We start from the raw sequence: 21,259 nt of genomic DNA, 5'->3' as shown, positions 1-21,259 counted from the left end.
TCTATATATATATATATATATATATATATATATATATTTTTTTTTTTTAATGTCAAATATAAAGCTTCCAATTCTTAAAGTCAGTGATATACAGAATATGTTTAATACCATTGAGTGAAAAATGTCCGAGTGCCATCAGAAATGCATTTATACATAGTAATGTACATTGATGCAACAGATACTTGTTTTAGAGAAGCAGCAAAAGTAAAGATAATGTAGAAAACAAGAAAACAGCCTACATAAAAGCATAATAGTAGTAGTAGTAGTAGTAGTAGAAAAGGAGAGTTTAATGTAAACACAGAGTATCAAGGGGTGCAAGTTCATTCTTTCTTGCATATATTATCAGTTTTCAGTAGTTGTTAATTTTAGCATAAGCTGTTATCCATTGTCGGTAAAACATTTATATGTATTTTCATCAAAAAAGGTACAGTGTTAGGTTTAGCTTTGCTTCTCAAATTCTTAGCACAAGAGATCTGGACAAAGTCAAAAATATGGGGGAGAAAATGTGCAAAGTTAGAGACAGATTTAAAATATTGCTCTTATAAACTTAGAAAGTCGGTAAACAGGTTTTGAATTAGTGTGCATTTTCTGAACTTCAAACATGTATGATTATTTAGTGACTTAATTCCTTAATGATTTACCAGAAAACTGCAAAGTTTATGAGAAAGAGCCCAAAATTATGAGACAAAAATCAAGATATTCTGGGAAGTTCTGCACAGCTGAGATGTATGCAGTATTTCTTGGGTATGAATTTCTCCTGGATTTTGATTCCATGCATCAGGCACTACTTTGATCAAAATGTTTTTGCCAGTAGTCCTGTAAGGTTATACAACTTGATTTTTAGTAATAACAATCCACCGTTGTCTCTTGCTTTGTTATACATTTGTAAAATGAAGTTTTCCGGCAAGTATTGTTTGGTGTAATAGTACCTACTGACTGTACATGTATTGTTTTGTCATGTGGTAGTCCATCATTTAATATAGCATCTGATTAATGGAGTGACTATTGTCATTAGCTTTCTATATACAGTACATGCCCACCAAGTTGGCATTGTTTTGTCATGTGGTAGTCCATCATTTAATATAGCATCTGGTTAATGGAGTGACTGTTGTCATTAGCTCTCTACATACAGTACACGCCCACCAAGTTGGCATTGTTTTGTCATGTGGTAGTCCATCATTTAATATAGCATCTGATTAATGGAGTGACTGTTGTCATTAGCTCTCTATATATACAGTATGCGCCCACCAAGTTGGCATTGTTTTGTCATGTGGTAGTCCATCATTTAATATAGCATCTGATTAATGGAGTGACTATTGTCATTAGCTCTCTATATACAGTACATGCCCACCAAGTTGGCATTGTTTTGTCATGTGGTAGTCCATCATTTAATATAGCATCTGATTAATGGAGTGACTGTTGTCATTAGCTCTCTATATACAGTACACGCCCACCAAGTTGGCATTGTTTTGTCATGTGGTAGTCCATCATTTAATATAGCATCTGATTAATGGAGTGACTATTGTCATTAGCTCTCTATATACAGTACATGCCCACCAAGTTGGCATTGTTTTGTCATGTGGTAGTCCATCATTTAATATAGCATCTGATTAATGGAGTGACTGTTGTCATTAGCTCTCTATATACAGTACACGCCCACCAAGTTGGCATTGTTTTGTCATGTGGTAGTCCATCATTTAATATAGCATCTGATTAATGGAGTGACTGTTGTCATTAACTCTCTATATACATGCCCACTAAGTTGAAACTGATTTTCACCAAAAGCAGCTTATGTCTCTGTGCTGACTCTGTCATCTAAGCAACCCTATTCAGGGTGAACAACAATTAGCCAGGACAAATCAGTCACATTTGGAAGTAAACTGCACTAGTATTATTCAGGTTTCTGCCCTAAAGGAGAAGACTACATTGAATTAATGTGACCTGCTAAAGTGTAATTAGTGGCTTATCTTAATACTTAAAGTTCCCAGGCTGAGACAATAATATGTGCCTTTTTGTAATGGTAAAAATGTTGCATTTAAGATGTTTTCTAGAGGATGTCTTAAGCAGTAAAACAAGATTTGAGAAGAAAGTGTTTACAATAACTAGAACACGTTACAAATTGTGAGTATAAGAGGTACATAATGAGGAGGGTGTAATTTAAATCTGAACGTGCCAAGTCTGTTTGACATAACGTTTCAGTTGGTTAGGTCAGTGACCTTAATGAATAATGAAGAGGATTATTACTCCACAATTCAAACACATTCGACAAGGTTTACATAAAGCTTGCCCTGTGTCATCTGAAGAAATGTAGGACAAGGCTGCCTCATTTGTTGAATTAAAACCTTCAGTAGAATAGTTGTACTAATGTAATAATAGTTTCTTTATCCAGTGGTGTCAAAAGCAAAGAATGGAGCATTTTAACTATTGCGTAAGAGTGTCATTAGTATTACTGAATGAGAACAGCTAATGAGCAACATGAAGCGAAGTAAAGTGAACGACTGAAACAGATGCTAACACGAGAGTCAGAAAACCATTAGTAATGAAGCTGTTCAGATAACCACCCTTCATTCATGCAGATGGAATTAAAGTGTTTCTGTAAATCAGTATACAATGCTAGCACTATAGTCTGGCTTCAAGACGCTTATAATACAAGAATGCTTCACAAAAACAATGGCTAGTTAACAAAATTATATTCTGCTTTGTGTACATAATTACAATTTTCAGCTCTACTCTGTACATAATTAATTTCTGTAATTATATGCTTCACAATAGATAAAATGTGCTTATTTTATTTTTCACAGATGTTTACAGCCAAACATAACATCAAAGGTCTGGCACTTCTGACAGGAGAAGACAGCTTTCAGATGATGTTAGTCACAGTTTCAGATGTAATTTCTCCTTGTAGCTTCAACAGTCTGGAAAACCTACTGCAACAAGCACAGTATGCTAGCTTGCCACATATGGAGAAAATGGATCATTGGGATTTATTTACTTCATAGAACTGATAAGATAGCATGGACAGTGTGAATAACTCTTTTGGGGGGAGATGTGGGAACCGAGGCAACATCACAGCAAGTGAAAATTATGAGAAGACATTATATTATGGAAAAAAATATTTACGAGCATACATATTTTTTCACAGTTTCAACGTTTCTGCCTAGCTGTACTACTGTATGTGGTACGGTATACTGCTGTGCCGCTGCTTTGTACTTATCATTTATCTTTTTTCATTTAGGTAAGTTATTTTGAAGACCCATCGATGTAAACTACTATGAAACTGACAGTGTTCCATATTGAGTGCTTGAACAATTTTGTTTCCTTTGCATCTGATGAGGTGAGTCAGAGAACAACTATTATGGGATGCTGGATGGGAGTTATAGATAACACAAATTAGAATGCAATGTTAGCAACTTGCTTTCAGTTTGCAGTTGTCATTCTCTTTAAATAAGGAGTGCAGCACCAGCTAATAAGATTAAATTATTTTCTTCTTCTATGTTTGGAATGCTCATTTACTCAATGTACACATTTCTTGAGTACACAGTATATTACTCTGAGTCACTTTTGATGCCTTTTCTGTCCGAAAATAGTTGATCTGTGTTTTCCATATGCAGATTATTTATAACAGTGATCAGGGGATGCTAACCTTGTCAAACTGTTATGTTCTATATTTTAATGTAGTAGGCATAAAGTGTACAGTTATGGTCTTGGTAGTTGCTACTTCATACATTGCTTCACCTTTCTCTTCATATCATTTCACCATTCTGTCTTGCTAATTCTGTTGTCATTCAACAAAACTTGCTCAGAGAATAAATGTAGACTCATAACAGAAGTAAATATCCAACAGAAATATGTAATTCCAGGAAGCACTTCCAGAATATTTCATAACAATTTAATAATCGTATAAATACAGACAAAATGAACACGATTTTATGTTACTGATACTTCTCACATGCTTGTGGAGCTGTCAGTAATGACATAGCTTGTGCATTTGTCTGTGTATTTATATCACTATTAAGTCACTACAAAGATATTTCTGAAGTGTTCCTGTATTGTTTTTTCCTTTTGAATAGCCTTTGTTGGGCTGAAACTATCTACAAAGATTCAGAGCTTCATTGCCTTTATCCCATAGAAGAAAAAATGTTCATAAAGCTTGAAATATACTGTACTTGTTTGTTAGTTACTTATCATGTAATGCTGTTGAGGGTTTAAATCCTGATATAGGTGAAGATTTTGGATGTGTACTAGCAGTAGGTTGTATTTAAGCTGATTCTGTGCCCAAAAGGATTAAGACAGCCATCCTGTCTGATGTAAGGATTAATGCTGAAAATAACTGATTACTATTGGTGGCTAGTGACTTAAAACTAAAGGGGGGGGGGTACATGAAGCAAATGAATGCTTGGCATTAACTGGAATGTGATACAGATATATTACCAGTTCAATAACTGTTTAACTGTGATCAGATTAAAGCTAGTGTAAGTCACTTTGCTTAACTCATCATTACAACTTTGTACACCTCAGAGGAATAGTTGTGATAAAAAATATGATTATAATAGTTCTAGTAATATATTTCAACATATCTTACTTAAATAAACACACTAGCCCTGACAAGCCAGATAAATGACTAACTGTAATCAAATATCAGATGGCACTAGTCACTTTTATCTAGTGACTGCTTCACTGCCCAGTCATTGTATCTGTTTTATTGACTGTGTGCACTTCAAATATCTGGTTAAATTTAAATAAAATAATAATAGTAGTCACATTAATGTAAACACAGACAAATACACAAACAGACACAGACATACACAGACACACACACACACACAAATACATACATGACCCACACACAAGCCAAGACAGATCAATGACAGTTTAACTGTGATTAAGTTACAGCTGGGACCAGTTACTTTCATCCACAGACTGATGAGAATACTAAGGCAGGAAGTAATGCCAAAAACTGTGTAAAAGATCAATGTGTGAGCCCTAAAGAAAGCATATATTTTAGCATGAGAGTCACTTATAAGAGGTGGATAACTTAGTTTCTCATTCAGTTGTGTCTGGGAATGTAACATTTTGCAGTAGAAATTAAGCCAAATTACTGAACTGTCATTCACAGTGTCTCTGATGGACTTATAGTCTGATAGCTGCAGCAACCTGCACCATCCAAAACTGATGTCTCTGTAAAGCTTTAAGTGAAGGGCTGGATAATGTAAATCAAATATGCAGAAGGCTGAGGAGCTGGACCTTAAAGACCCATGATGTGAGTCGAGAATTTAATTACTGAAGGATCTGCATTATAGGGAAGGATAACAGCCTGTGTTTAAGTTCATCAAAGATGCCAGGCCTACAACATAGGTGGTATAGTCTTTGTTGCTCATGGATTTATTTTTGAATTGTGACCAACAGGCATACCTCTCAACTGTACAGATTTTCACAGAATGTGCAGATTTTTGCCTTATATTTTTGGTCCGTTTTTCATAAAATTGTGGTTTTCTGGCAAATTAGTGGCAACTCATTAAAGATTGAAGTTAGAAAATAATGACAGACATTTGAGTTTTAGACTTCATACCCTTCAGAAAATGCATGCTAATGAAAAAAAAAAACTGTTATTCTATCAACTTTCTAGGTGTGTAAGAGCAATATTTAAAAATTATCCCTATTTTTGGACCTTTTTCCCACTTTTATGTATGGTCTTGTCCAGATTTCTTGCTCTAAGAGGTTAACAGGAATGCGACAGGCACTAGACATAACTAACAGTATCATGATGTGGTAGTTAAGAGTTGATTTTATGTATTGTTAGCACTACTTCAGGTTTCATTGCATTTATACTAGTACATGTTTGTTTCTAAGCTAGAATGCATGATTTTTACTGCTTTACTGTGAAGGCATTATACAATGTTAAAATGAGAATCTTTGAATTATACTCAGTTATCTCCAGTTAGAGCAGTTGTAAGTGTCAGTGGTCTGAAAGGAAGCAGGTCTTTCAAAGGATATCAAAAGAAAAACATTAAGTTGCAACAGCATCCAGAAGTCGTGATGAGTAAAACCAGTTTTATTTTGTAAAGGGGATAAGAATGCTAATGTAGCTTTGCCATTAACTATCTGCATAAAGTGCACAAAGCAAGAACCTCCTTTTTCCTAGCTAGTCCATTTGACTAGGGATCGATCAGTCCATGAGAGTAGGTAGCTCCATAAAAGGGATGTGGTATCCCAAGGGTTTCGAAATGATGCTGTTGTCTTCTTAAACTGTACAGGTGCACGCGTGTACCACAAAATGTAGCCTTCAACAAGTGCCTTGGAAAGTATAAAAGTATATGTCCTTAACAGTGAATTGCTTGAATTGATGCTCTGTTTCTATTCAGTTCCATAATATGCTATGTATGAGGAGTAGTTGACTTGGAAAATTAATTTAAAGGGTTTATTATAAAATCACAGGCCTCTTCATCCATTGGGGAGAAAAATAAATCCTAAACAGCCTAATGTATTCTGCCTCCCTAAGTAAATTTAAGGTAACACTTTTTATTCTTCACAAACTAGTAGGATCAGCCATATAGAATGTCCTTTAGGCTGTGAAATGGCTCAGAGCAAAAACATAGGTTCATTGGTGTTTACTAAGGTAATGACTACAAGGGCCTTTTTAAGCCTAGCCATGCATCCCAAATCTCTGACAAGTTCTGGTCCCCTAGATAAATGTTAGCAGACGCTTGCGAGATTAAATATTTACAAGCAGGAGCGAGGGAAATGAACAATTTACAGGTTGCCTGTGTCTATTAGAGACATAGGTGCCAAGCCAGGGATGAATTTCCTGTTCCCCATCCAGTTGTGCAAGTGAGTGAACACCAAACTGGAAACACTCTCTCCTGAACTTAAACAAGCAAATAAGACTCCTTGTGAAGTTCTCGAAAGCTAACTATGAATCCATATTAGCTTACTCAACTAAGGTCAAACATAAGACATTCTTTATTTACATCCATAACCTAAAAGGAAAAGCTCAGATTTGTGCCGAACTGGTAGTTAATGATACCACATATACCAAGCCTGTGGAAATTGCTAACCAGTTAGCAAGAAGGTTCTGTGAAAACTTCACTCCCCCTTCCCTGCTACACTTACCCCAAGACATCCTTACCACCTGTCCTCTACCCTGTTTATCTAAAGAGCAGGTCATGAACACCCTCTCTAAGGTCAAAAACACAGCATCCATAGGACCTGATAACATCCCAGGCTGCATCCTACATGGGCTCAAACAAGAATTAGTAACTCCATTGGGTATTCTTTTCAAACATAGTCTAAGCACTATCTTCATCCCAGCTGAATGGAAAAAGACCACTGTTATCCCCTTGCACAAAGGTGGTGCATCCACTGACCCAGGGAACTATAGATCTATTAGCCTGACTAGCCTTATGTGCAAGGCCATGGAGAGAATTATCATGGACCTTATCAACAAAGACATTGGTAACCTCCAAACTCTGGATCCTACTCAATTTGGATTTGTCAAAGGGAGATCATGCCTGTTAAACCTGGTGGACTTCTTTGAGACAGTCACCAAGGCTTTTGATGAGGGGAAATCTGTACACATAGCCTACCTAGACTTAGACAAGGCTTTTGACACTATCCCCCACTCAGACATAATTGACAAACTCACCCAGCTAGGTATCAATCCGTATATCATTAGATGTGTAGCTAACTGGCTCACTGATAGAACCCATATAGTCAAAATCGGGGAATCTACCTCCAACAGCAGACCTGTAACCAATGGTGTTCCACAGGGACCAGTCCTGGGACCTCAACTGTTTGGAATCAATTTCTCTGACGTGCAAGCTAAAACTAAAGGTCTCTGGCTGACAAAGTTTGCTGATGACTGCAAACTGGGAGTGGTCATAGAATCTCTAAACAATGTCAACATCCTACAAGAGGGTCTTACACAAACAAGTGACTGGTGTCAAAGTCATAGCCTTAAACTCAATGCAAAAAATGTATTTCATCCCTTTCTGTAAGAGTGATGTTCTTCCTAACTACCACATCAATAACAGCACCCTAAGTACGCACTCAGTGGTGAGAGACCTGGGCACACAGGTTGACATCAACCTTACCTTTGATCACCATGTCTCCATAGTGGTAACAATGGCATTCTTTATTGCTCATATCATACGTAACGGCATTGCCTCCAGAAGAAAAGAAGGTATAACCTCCCTGTACTCTTCCCTCGTCACGCCAATAATTTAGTGCAATGCTCCTTTTGGTATGTGCCTTTCCAAGCAACTGGAGAGGCCACAAAGGTTCCTCACAAGGAAGATTCAAGATCTTCAGCATCTGTCGCATGAGGGCCATCTGAAATCAGTGTCACTTTATTCTGTTTCATACAGACTGCTTAGAGGTGATTTCTGTCTTGCATATAAGGCAATCATCGATCCTGCTTTATTGGAAATGCTGCATATCCATACGTCAAATGGTATACGCATTACTCTAGTAGCCTTAAGCTGGTATGTGACATTAATAGAACCTGCTGGATGGACATATTTGTCTCCCAGAGATTACCACAGTTTTGGAAGAGATCCCTGCTTCATGTCAAGCAGAGTACCTCATTGGCTCTCTTCAAATGCAGTCTGGATGATTGTATGGGTAGCCATATGTTCACCCTAGGGGTTCTACCTATGGACCTCTTAGATGGGGTGATAGGTGCTGATTATGGAAATAAGGGTAAAACTTTGCTAGGCTTGGACGTGCCCTAGGGATGTTAGCCTACTAACCTCCTATGATTGTATGAACAAGGTAAATTGGAGTTCCTCCATTAGCAGCAACCTGCAATGATGAGTTAAGCTTACTAACAAAAAAGCTTACAAGGACCATCTGCTGAACTGTGAGGGAAGACCCACAGAAAATAAGGACAGAGCAGGCTTTAGAGTATAGGAGTATGGCTGCAATACTTAACATTATCACAGTTATTATGTATAAGTACTAAATAAGAGTTGTGAGGGATGCAGACATGAACACCAAAAGTGCAGATCATTCTTACAGTTATTATATATACATAACGAATAAGAGCTGTGAGGGATGCCGGCATGCACGTCAGAAGTGCAAGTCATTCTCACAGATATTATAAGTACTAAGTAAGAGTTGTAAGGGATGCAGGCATGCACACCAGAAGTGCAGGGCATTCTCACAGTTATTATGTATAAGTACTCAATAAGAGCTGTGAGGGATGCAGGCATGCAAACCAGAAGTGCAGGGCATTCTCACAGTTATTATGTATAAGTACACAATAAGAACACAATAAGAGCTGTGAGGGATGCAGGCATGCACACCAGAAGTGCAGGGCATTCTCACAGTTATTATATATACATGCTAAATAAGAGTTGTGAAGGGTACAGGCATGCACACCAAAAGTGCGGGGCATTCTCACAGGTATTATATATACATACTGAATAAGAGTTGTGATAGATGCAAGCATGCACACCAGAAGTGCAGAGCATTCTCACAGTTATTATATATGTAGTAAATAAGAGTTGTGAAGGATGCAGGCATGCACACCAATAGTGCAGGACATTCTCACAGGTAATATGTATAAATACTAAATAAGAGTTGTGAGGGACTTGGGCATGCACACCAGAAGTACAGGTCATTTTCACAGTTATTATATATACATACTGAATAAGAGCTGTGAGGGATGCAGGCATGCACACCAAAAGTGCAGGGCGTTCTCACAGTTATCATATATACATACTAAGTAAGAGTTGTGAGGGACATGGGCATGCACACCAGAAGTGCAGGTGCTTTCTTGATGCTGCAGTGAGCTTCATGTATTGCTGTTTTCTCTTAATGACACATATTTGTGTTCACACATGAAGAATGTTTTTTACATGTGTAGTAAACATTAGTTATGCAGATTTCCTGAGCACTTGCATCAAGTCTGGTACACATGACAATTTACACTGCGTAATAATAATTTTCCTGGGTGGCAAAAGCCATGGTACCGTTTGGCTAGGCTTATATAGGCCCTAGGGCCAATAGCCTAGTACCTACATATGAACCTATAAGTGTTAATGTGCACTAGTTTTTAATTTATACTCCATCTGGCTGCTGCTTCTGTTATGTGATAATTTCCCATGCATTATAATGTTATCATCTGTTTTTCTTATAGCCTCAACTTTATGTGACTATAAATCTTACTTATTTGGGGCCCTCAGCTTAGATGCATTCTTTATGGTGTACCACTCTGCTGTTGTTGACTTTATAAGCTTTATTCCTGTTTCTAGGCTTTTATTGTGTAAGCTTTTCATGACTACCAAAATTGGAAGCACTTTACTGCAGTCACTTGTTGGAAAGAGTTTAGAGAAATGGCTTTGTTAAAACTGCATTTCACTCAGAGTCTAATAATGTAAGAGCATTTGCCTGAATGTGGCTTGTTATCGTGAGAGTAACATAAAGAAATAGCATAAGAGATCCATTTGGAAATTCTCTGCTTTTACACTGATTGTCCTTTTAACCTCACATTCATAGGAAACAAACTGGTGAACAGTTGTCCTGAAGGACTGAGTTCTGTCCAAGTAGTATCTGAGTTGCCTGTTGGGCATCTAGAGTATGGAGAATTCAATCAAGGGGATATGCAATGCCAAAAAAAAGTTGAATACATTTTTGATAATATCCTACCAGGCCTGAAAAATAATTTTTTTTACACTGTGGTTTTACTCTACATTGCTTGATTATATCACCTAAACAGCAAGATTCTGCAGTGCCTAATCTGAACTAATGTAGGTTAGCAGTTAGCCTAGATTGGGGTTTGAATCCAAGATGGCTTTAACTTTAGGGCAATGGCATTTCTGGTCTTCAGAACATTTTACTATACATTCAGGTAGGCTTTTGAATACCTGGTATGAAGTCGCAGAATTTTGGCCAGCAGCCTCTATAATATTGTAGAAGACCGGACCCTGTATTGAAAAAGACAATCTGGTATCTAGAATTTTTTCATTAGCTTCTGGTGCTAGTGAAATTTGCCAGTATCTTTTGATTATGTCTAATTTAGTAAAGTGGATAGAAAACTTGCATTGACAACTTTTCAGTCATTGTTTCCTATTTTGGCATGAGGTAAGAATCATATTTCTTGCTGAATCAAGAAACAATGATATATGAATCATATTTTGATATATTGTTCAGTTTTCTGAAGTCACTTCATATGTTTATAGGTCACTGGGTTTGGGGACCACTACAATGGGATGATTCCATTCATTTTGGGATTCTTCTCTGTCTCCAAGGTTAAACATTTTCTGTAACTCTAACTGCTTGACATTGGAACTCTGGGGTCTGGAATGATTGCAAATGTGCCCTGTCACTAGACAAATTTGTGTATTCTAACATATTAAACTGGTTATATTAACCAACTTTGAGATTATGTTTGTATTGTTGAGTACAGATTATCTCACTTTTAGTTTCTGACACATTGATAATATCTCTCATGTTTTTCAATCTGGAAATGCTGAGGGAACATTAAGTTGTCCTACAACCATTTTTGTCTCATAAACATCAGCTATTTTCCAAGGTCTGATAACATTTTTGTTTTATGTTGTTTACCTTATAAATCACATTACCTATTTGCCTACAGTGTAACAAGGTCCTTGCCACTCTACAAGTAATTTATTTTCAACAGAGGGTACTAACATAACTAAAATGTTCTGTCATATATATTTTTATACCTTTTTATATTCTATACATTATACTTATTACTGAAGCACTTTATTAACATTTCGCAGGATTATACTTTTAACATTATGTTTTTAAAAAAACTGGTTTAAAAATAATTGATTTTATCTGAAGCAACAACTTGTTTAGGATTAATTGATTGATTAAATACTTAATTGTTTTATTATTACAAGTATTTAAGGCATGTATCTTGTTTTCTCGGTGGCTATCCACAGTGGCTGGACATTCTAACATAACTACTTTGTCTCATAGATTGCAGTATCTAGGACAAGCATTTTAATTGTATGCTGTTTGTTGTATCTCATGAGCTCTTTCCATATGTTCTGTTATGACAAACATATAGTTTTTAATCTGCCTTGCAAGTCAGTAAAATACTTTGTCACACTTTCAAAGGAGGTGTTTTCCTTCTGCCTTTATTCCAATATTCAGCTAGCCTTGGCAATGTTTCCCAAATAACATTTCAAATAGTGAGAGTCCAGATGAGGCTTGGGGTATATCTTTTACAGTGAAGAGGAGATATGAAAGAAGATGGTATCAGTTTTTTCCATCTAGTTCAAGAGGCTTTAAAGTTTTATTAACATGCTCAACTTGTCCATCTGTTTGACAGAGATATATAGATGTCTTCAGCTATTTCACTTTAAAACATTGACAATGTTCATGCATTTTCCTGGGGTTAAATGAGATGCCTTGGTTAGTATGAATGTTTTGATGGACTCTTACCCTAAAAACTGTACTAGCTCATTTGTTATGACCTTTGCCATAAGATTATGTGATTATAGGAAATGTGAGGCAAGTAAGTCTTAAGACCATATTAATCTTGCCAGATCCCACCCTCATGATGTAGCTCCCACTTCTAGACAGGCAAAGCAGAGAATTTTTAAATGTATTTACAGCCACTAAATCATCAATTGAGCTTCACTGTGCTGCTGGTATAGGACATCTTGTTACATAATGAATACTTACTACAGTATACTGCCAGCCCTAAAATTATTTCACAGAGACCCACAATGCTCATTGATATACACTCAAATGGGACATCCACAATGGGTAAAGGTGTGACACTGCCAGCCCAGCTATCTGGAATTTTGTAAATAATCGTATGTCATTTGTTAATATTAATATGATCCATATGCTTCTCTTACAAATGTAAGAGAGCTATATGTTATGTGTATATTAAACTACTGGTGCAGAAATTTGTGAGGAACAGGGTTTGTACAGTACTGATCTTCAAGGATGTAACTACAGTGTATCCTACTGGAAAAGAACAGAAATGTATATAAACTATGTACCTGTGCAAATGTATGTTTTAATAGTAGAAGCTGGAACATACAGAGTTAACTTGCAAAACTTCAAGAAAATAAGTTGAAATTAAAGTGTTTTACGATTGTGTTATCTCTCAGTTTCAATGCAGCAAGCAGACACAATGTCTAGGCCTAAAGGTTTTTATATTGTCTTGAAACGGAAATAATTACTAGGTTTTAAATGTAAAATACTTTTATTGTTTTATGACTTCCAAGTTCTGCAAACTTCTAAGAGATATGTACTTCTCACACAGAGTTGATAAAATTCTGTTAGTATCTGTTAGCCTGGGAATTGAAGGCAAGTGACAAGGAGTGATGTCATCCAAGCTGACCCAGCCTTAATGTTTGATAGCAATTTAAGAACTCTCTCAGAGAAAGACTGTGCATTTTGTATTTTGCCTTTGACCTGGAAACATCCATCATCAGCACTTCTGCCTACATGTTGTCTGTTAGTAAGAGTTAGGGCATAGTATCTTTCTTAGATATAAATAGGAATATAGTAAAGATTAGTTTAGATGTTTTCTGCAGTTATTTGAGACTGTCCTGCAATGTTGTTTTTAAATATTTCCTGTGATTCTGAATTCTGAAGTTACTGTGTTGATTGAGAATAGTCTTGTTTTTTTATTATTTATTATTAAATATATTTGCACCTATCTTTGTGGCTGATATTTGTGAGACATATTTAAGCTCTTAGAGTACTTACATATGCATTGGCGACACTGTACAGGCCACTCCTAAATAGCCTTGCTCTTGGTCACACTTACTATTTGAATAATACTAACATTACACAGTAGGATTGGTCACCCTTTGGGAAGGGCCTTAAAGTAGCTGATAAGGGGATCTGGTGGCAGTGATAACTACCTTATGTACTGGGGAGAAGGGAACGTGTGCCAGCCTTTCCCAGGTGTGTATTTGTGTACAAATCTCAAAGTTTGTGTGTGTGTGTGTGTGTGTGTGTGTGTGTGTGTGTGTGTGTGTGTGTGTGTGTGTGTGTGTGTGTGTGTGTGTGTGTGTGTGTGTGTGTGTGTGTGTGTGTGTGTCAGTTACTTGGGCAGAGACACAAAGCACTGGTTGGACAGAGAGAGTGTTGGGAGGACTTGTCTTGGAACCCTGGCAAAGGACTCAACTCTATATCTGTGCCAGTGAGGAGTCTTATTGGGGATCTGGAGAAAAAGGGAGAAACCAGCCCCAGACTGACTGCAATCTCTGTGTGTTCTTAAGGGAAATTGTACTTTGCTGTGTGTGTACTTGTCATCCTGCCATTATGTACATCCCTCACTGTTGCCAGGTATGAGGATTGAGGTTCCTTGATTACTTGACCAGTGCAGGGGCATCACATATTAATTGTTTGGCAGTGGTGGGATATCCATATCACATATTAATTGCTTGACAGTGGTGAGTTAACCACATCACATATTAAGTGGCTTGTAGTGGTGTGAATATTGAATTCCTGTAGCCTGTGTACAGTGCTCACTGAAGGTGTTTGTACTCTCAATCAGCCATGCAATGAACATTCAGAGTTCATATCACAATTGTTTTATTTCTTTTTTTTTTATTAGCTTAGTTAGTCAGGGACAGCAGGCAAGCATGTCAGCAGAGGAGTATGGCAATTTGTCAAGGAGCCACTTGGCTGAGATGTGCCAGGCTAAAGGACTGGTGCATGCCAACCTGACTGAAGCAAACATGATTGCAGCTTTAGTCACAGCTGCATCACCAAATATCAACCAGGAGGACAATCAGACTTGCCTTGGAGATGTACAACTCTCAGAATATGGACAGCTCAACCTTTCTACAAAGGACTTAAAAATCCATCTGGAGTTAAAGAGACTTGAGCTGGAGGCCAAGCATTTGGAAACAGAGGCAGCAGAGTGACTGTGATGTCTAGAGACTGAAGAAAAATATAAACTGCAATGTCTGAAGGCTGAGGAAAATGAGAAACTGTGACACATTGAAGCTGAAGAGAAGGAGAGGCAGAGGCAACATGAAAAGGAGATGCTGACTCTTCACCAGAGTCATGGAGGTAATGGGGAAGGGAGTAACCAAACCTCAGAAGCAACAAAGATCAGTAATTTCTTCCACAATTTATAGATGGGAATAATTTTGATAGTTTCATTCATATGTCTGAGAGAGTATGTAAAAAGTATAACGTTGACCAAGGGCACTGGGTACAGTTCCTGACCCCCTTACTGTAACTGTAATTTCTAAACTGTCTGATGCTGATTGATTAAATGAGGTGAATGTCATTGAATTGTTTTTAACAATTTTCTCTTACTTTGTGACTATCATTGTGAGGTGAACACAGCTGCATTGAGCTCCATTCAGCTTCCAACTTGGAGAGCTTTAATGAAGTTGGCCACTAGGTAGGAACATGCTCTACTAAAAGTACAAGTTCCTTATTCTCTCTGTATGCAAACAGGTGAGCTCCAGAGTCTAACGTTAAAACTATTTCAAAACAAACCTTTAGTTCAACAAAAAATACAGCAGTTAACGCTATGGCAGAACGATATGCTCAGTATTCAAATTTTACAATCACGTTTCCAATACGTTTCAAAAGTAGTTTTCACTTCACTTCATAAAATGTATTCGCATCCACACCTTTTGTAGTTTGTAGTTTAAAACAGGTTTATTAACAAACAGCAATGGCAAGCGCTTTCACCAATATGGCTTGCTCAGGCCAGCTAAATAATTTAATTAAACATCTTCTTATATATTAATTAAATAATGACATCATTTCCTGTTATTAATTAGATGAAGTTGTTTGCCATAAAGATACATAAATAGACAAGACGGCTAATATATACAAACGTATAAAATCTTACAAATATCTTAAATTAGTAAAGCAAATACACATATACATAAATTAATAAAATATAGCACCTACAAACTTTTGAGATATATATAGGTGCACATTATAGAGGCAAACTTACAATATCATACTGAATATAAGACTAATGGTATCTGTAATGATACCCAGACATATTTTATGATATAATATATAAAATTAATTTATATTAAATATAAATATCAACCCAAAACATACTATCTCCTCAATGCTCTACCTTTCAGGATAGGTTTAATAGGAACCCTGTCATTAAGTCCAGGGTGCCTATCTGCTCTAAGTCTAATGATCCATTTAGTTTCAGACTGTTCAGTAGTATTCCTAATGTCACCTCTCCTAATATTAGTATGACTCATACCAATAGCTTGAAATTTAAACTTATGATCGGCGGAAGTTTCATTAACATGTTTAGCTAAAGCATTTTTATTTGATGTAATTTTAATATTATATACATGTTCTTTTATCCTTTCCTTTAACCTTCTGTCAGTCTTTCCTACATAGTAGGCAGAACAAGCTGAGCAGGTGGCAAGATACACTAAATGTTCAGTATCACAATCTGCCTCTACGGAGAATGTATAGAGTCGTTTGGTGAATGGATGTATAAATCTACCTGTTGTCTCTATATATTCACAGTACCTGCATCTTTGACAGGGCTTTGTATGTTTATTATCTCTATCTTTTTGGTCGGATCTGCTTTCTAACCTATTAGGGCCACATAACATTCTATAAAGCTTGGTCTTATTTTTATATATAAATTTAGGTTGATTTCCTACAAGTTCTTGTAATGTGGGTTCAACTTTCAAAATATCTCAAAACTTAGAATAGGCACCCCTAATTTGATTCACATCTTGGGTATAATATAAGTTCACATTCATCCCTCAATTTTTTCGATTATCCTGTGATTCTTCGGATCTATTATTTGATGCAAAATATGGTTGTGCTCTTTCTTGCCTTAAGTCTTGTATTCCTACAAACCCCTGTACTATTTCATTATGAAAATAAGATCTATCCATAAATCTTTGCTCTAATTCCTTCAGCTCATTATTAAATCCCTTATCTGAAGAATTCAAACGTGATACTCTCATTGTTTGTCCTCTTATAATATTCTTAAAAACAAATTCAGGGTGCATACTAGTTTGATGTAGCATCGTATTTCTATAACACGTCTTCCTGAAAACACCTGTATTTAATAGGCCATCTGGTAGCCTCTCCACAAACACATCTAAAAAAGAAATTTTTTCTCTAGAAGCAACCATAGTGAATTTTAAAAAAACTAGTTAGCTCATTCATTTGTATAAGGAATTCATCTAACATAACTTCATCAGAGTTCCAAATAAGAAACAAATCATCAACAAAGCGGGCGTAAAATTTCACATAACATAAAAAATAATCCAATTTAAACAAACACGTATGCTCCCAGTCCACCATAACTGGGTATGCGTAGCTATTGGCACAGGAAGTGCCCATAGCTATGCCATCCCTTTGTATATATATTTTATTATGGAATGTAAAAACATTATTATTCAATATCATTTTCATAAGATTACAAACCATACTTATATGTGTTTCTGTAAAGGTACCTTGTCATTGTAAACATCTGCTAATACTAGTAATCCCTTCTAAATTAGGAATACATGTAAACAAAGATTGGACATCTAATGTTACCATTATATACTTTTTATCATGTCCAATCTGTTTCGTTTCATTATATAATTTTATCAAAAATTGTTTTGTATCTTTTAGTATATGTTCATACCTATTTACTACTGGTCTTAACTTACTTTCAAGATATACCGACAAGGGCTCAGTAACCCACCCTCTTCCTGCTACAATTGGCCTCATAGGTGGTATAGTTGGATGCTTGTGGATCTTAGGTATTCCTTGTATAATTGGAAGTTTCGGTTCTGTTACTGTAAAGTATTTTAACATCTCATTAGTGATTAATCCATCATCACACATTCCTACTATCAAGTTTGATACCTTTCCAATAATTTTGTCTACATGTTGTGAATATATACGGCTGTAATATTTTGTGTCATTTAACATATTATTCATACTAGTTATATAATCATTCATATTCATAATCACTGTAGGTCCGCCCTTATCAGCAGGTCTGATCATAATATTTTGGTCGGTTCTCAAATCATTTAACGCTATTCTTCGTTTTTTAGATAAGTTCCCTGACCATTTTCTTTGTCTATTATATTGATCTGTTTGATGTAACTCCTGTTCCACTAGTTTAGAGAAGGCATCAATCAATGGGTGCAGCGTAGGTACATAACTGCTAGGTTTACTTAACCTGCACATATTTTCATCTTGACTCATTTCACCAAAATTATACTTTAATTGTAAATTCCGAGCAAATAGTTTAAGGTCAATCACAGAGTCAGAGATTTCACTTTTGGTTGATGGAATAAAGGAAAGTCCTTTTTCTAGGACATAAATCTCATCTTCAAAAAGAATTCTGTCTGAAATATTCCAGATCAATGATTGGTTACTTTCTCCCACATCTTTTTCAAATTGGGGCCTACGTGTTCTTCTTTCTGTCTGCCTCTGCTCATAGAGCGGTCCCTCCCTCCTCTCCGTATCTCCGAGATGGGGAAAGGGGTCGCTTCACTATATCCTTTCAGATATTTACCAACATCTGTTTTCCTCCTAACTATAGGTTGTCCCTGTACAATGTCATTAATCAAAGAACTTGGCTCATGATCACTCAGATTTAATCTCATACTCTCTACAGCATTACTTGTTCCTTTAGCTGCAGTAGAGCCTATGTCAGATATATTTGAACCATTAACTTCATGTACTATAACACTGGTATTTGAACTATTACCATCTGTACTACTACCAATAGCGCTACCAAGATGGTGAACCAAAGTAGAATGACTATCAACTAATTTAGGTGAGTCATTATTAACTTCTAAATTGGTAGTTTAGTTCAGTCCCATTTCCCTTAGCTGTACTCATCCTTAAATAGCTTGCTAGCAACTTTTGATTTGTTTAAGCTGAAAAGCTCTAACATAGTGTATTGTCTTACTTACATTTCCTGGCTCCTGATTTTTTTTTCATTTCTTTTTGGACTCCCTCCTGCTGGGGTTGCTCTGCAACAAGTTCTAACCACCCAATCTCACACTGATAATTGCTACCCCCCTCCCCAGATCCATTCTCATAGGAGGCTATATCAATACCCACTCCTCTGGGAGCCATCTTTAAAATGTAGTAAGGCATAGGTTCATAGGTAGGTACTAGGCTATCAGCCCTAGGGCCTATACAAGCCTAGCCATAACAATTCCCTGGCTATTGCTTCCCACAAATATTTACTTTCCTAGACCCCTGTAGTTCACCCTGCCAAGTCTCAGACCCGTGACACTGTCCTCAACAATCACAGCTACGTACCACTACACCATTATAAACTTACGTTTTACTTAATTGTTGTATAAATCTTCTGGTCCGGTTTAGCCCAGCTCCACCTAGTATTTCCACCCACCCCCAGTACTGTTAAATTTATACTATTCTAGCCATGCCACCTGCTTCTTCTCCCAATCAACCTCTCACACATCACGAAGTGGCCCTCCCTCTCTACAACCCAACTTTTCTCCTTCCATTCCTGCAAAATTCTGGTTGAAAACTGTGCTCTATAACAGCCAGGCCCCTTGCTATGCTTGCATCAACAAAAACACTAGTATTTTCTCTACTCCCCCTGATGCTCATCCTTTATTTCTCCACTGCCTATGAAACCCAGTACTGCCATGGATTCTACTACCCAAAATGTCAAACTACCACCCCAGAGTTCTCTTACAAGTTAGCTTACCTAACTATCCACCACACCTCCAAACCCTCATCCCTTTTACCTCATCACCCAATTAAAACCGTAAAATCTAATCCAAGGAAGAAGCACTAAGACTTACTCATAAGTTTCTAAAGCTCATAATCAGATTTCAGTATAACCTCATAGATGGGGGCATCAATCCCAACCCTGGCCCATCTCTACCTGGTGACAAAAGCACCTATGCCACCAACAAACTACCCCTTAACAGTCCCGCAAATGCACTTCTGACATTTCACTTGAACATTCGAAGTATAAATAATAAAATCCCCAACCTGTATGCCTTCTTAGCAGTTCATTCCACAGACATAATGTGTCTTATAGAAACCTGGCTTAAACCTTCTACTGCCGATAATGAGGTATTACCCCCGGGCTACAACAGACTGAACAGCTAAGAAGGGAGGTGGGATAGCAGTTCTTTACAAAAATACATTAAGTGTTAATAGAGATCCAGTTCAACCACCCCCATTTAATAACGCAGAAATCCACTTTACCAAACTGCAAATTAACAATAATAAAAGTATAAATATTGTCTGTGTCTACATTCCCCCAGGCAATAAAATAAGCACTCTGGAAGATGTCCTCCAATAGTTATCCACTACCTACCTACAAGAAACCATTGTTCTTGGTGATTTTAACACCAGTTTGTGCACCTTCTCAGCTGAATCCCCTGTTACCAATATAAATCTGTTAGGGCTCACATAAATAATAACCTCTCCCACTAGGATTAGTAAACCCACCAACATGGAAAGTATCTTAGATTGGGTACTTATCAATAGCCACCCAAGCTTGTATACAGCTGGGACTCTCCCCAATGACCTAAGTGATCATTCACTAACTTATATTATTAAGCATAAGGCAGAAACCCACCACAAGATTACGTACAAAACAATCAGAAATAATAAAAACTTCAATCCTACTAACTTCCTAAACGAACTTAAATTGATCATCTGGTCAGTCCTAAAAAATCTACGACTAGATGAAGCCGTAACTTTCTTTAACAGTAAATTCCTGAGCATCCTTGACTCCCATGCTCCTGCACGTACTATAAAGACTAAATCTAATACTGCTCTATGTGTCACAAAAGAAAAAAGCCCCCCTTGACCAAGTCAAATATCGTCAACTTGGAAATAAAACAAAAAAACTCATTTTGCTAGATAAAAAAAAAAACTACTACCAAAACCTTCAATTTAAACACCAAAACAATCCCCAACAGTTTTGGGCAGGTATTAACCGACTTCTTCACCCAGGAGAATCGACACCCCTAACCCCATCAAACTACACTGCCTTTAATAACCTTTTTACTGAAACTATTCAGTCCTTAGCTAACCAACTTACTCCCACCCACTCTAACTCTACCACTAAAACACCCACTTATCATCCCCCACTTTAACTTACAGCCTGTCTCTACCACTTTTGTCTGATCCCTTAGCATACAAACTAAAACTAGCCACCCTTTCTGCTGACCTCCTTCCTGCAGAGTACTTACAAAAAGCCACTGATGCCATAGCATTCCCATCTCTAGCCTAATCAATAGAATACTAACTGACGAACCTATCCCCTCAATCTGGAAAATATCCCATGTTATCCCACTCCACA

At 36.9% G+C, this 21,259-nt stretch overlaps 1 protein-coding gene across 8 annotated transcripts in view; it reads left to right on the top strand.

Annotated features, from left to right (window-relative positions):
* ABLIM3 (actin binding LIM protein family member 3) overlaps positions 1–21,259 on the top strand; it is a 3,936,655-nt gene that overhangs the window by 550,796 nt on the left and 3,364,600 nt on the right. The gene's annotated exons all lie outside the window — the stretch shown is intronic.

Source organism: Protopterus annectens, chromosome 4.part0 (genome assembly GCF_019279795.1).
Source record: "Protopterus annectens isolate FY-2018-M chromosome 4.part0, PAN1.0, whole genome shotgun sequence".
In the NCBI taxonomy this organism is placed as follows: domain Eukaryota; kingdom Metazoa; phylum Chordata; order Ceratodontiformes; family Protopteridae; genus Protopterus; species Protopterus annectens.
Note: the sequence above shows the minus strand (reverse complement) of the source record. Positions and strands in the feature narration are given on the sequence as shown.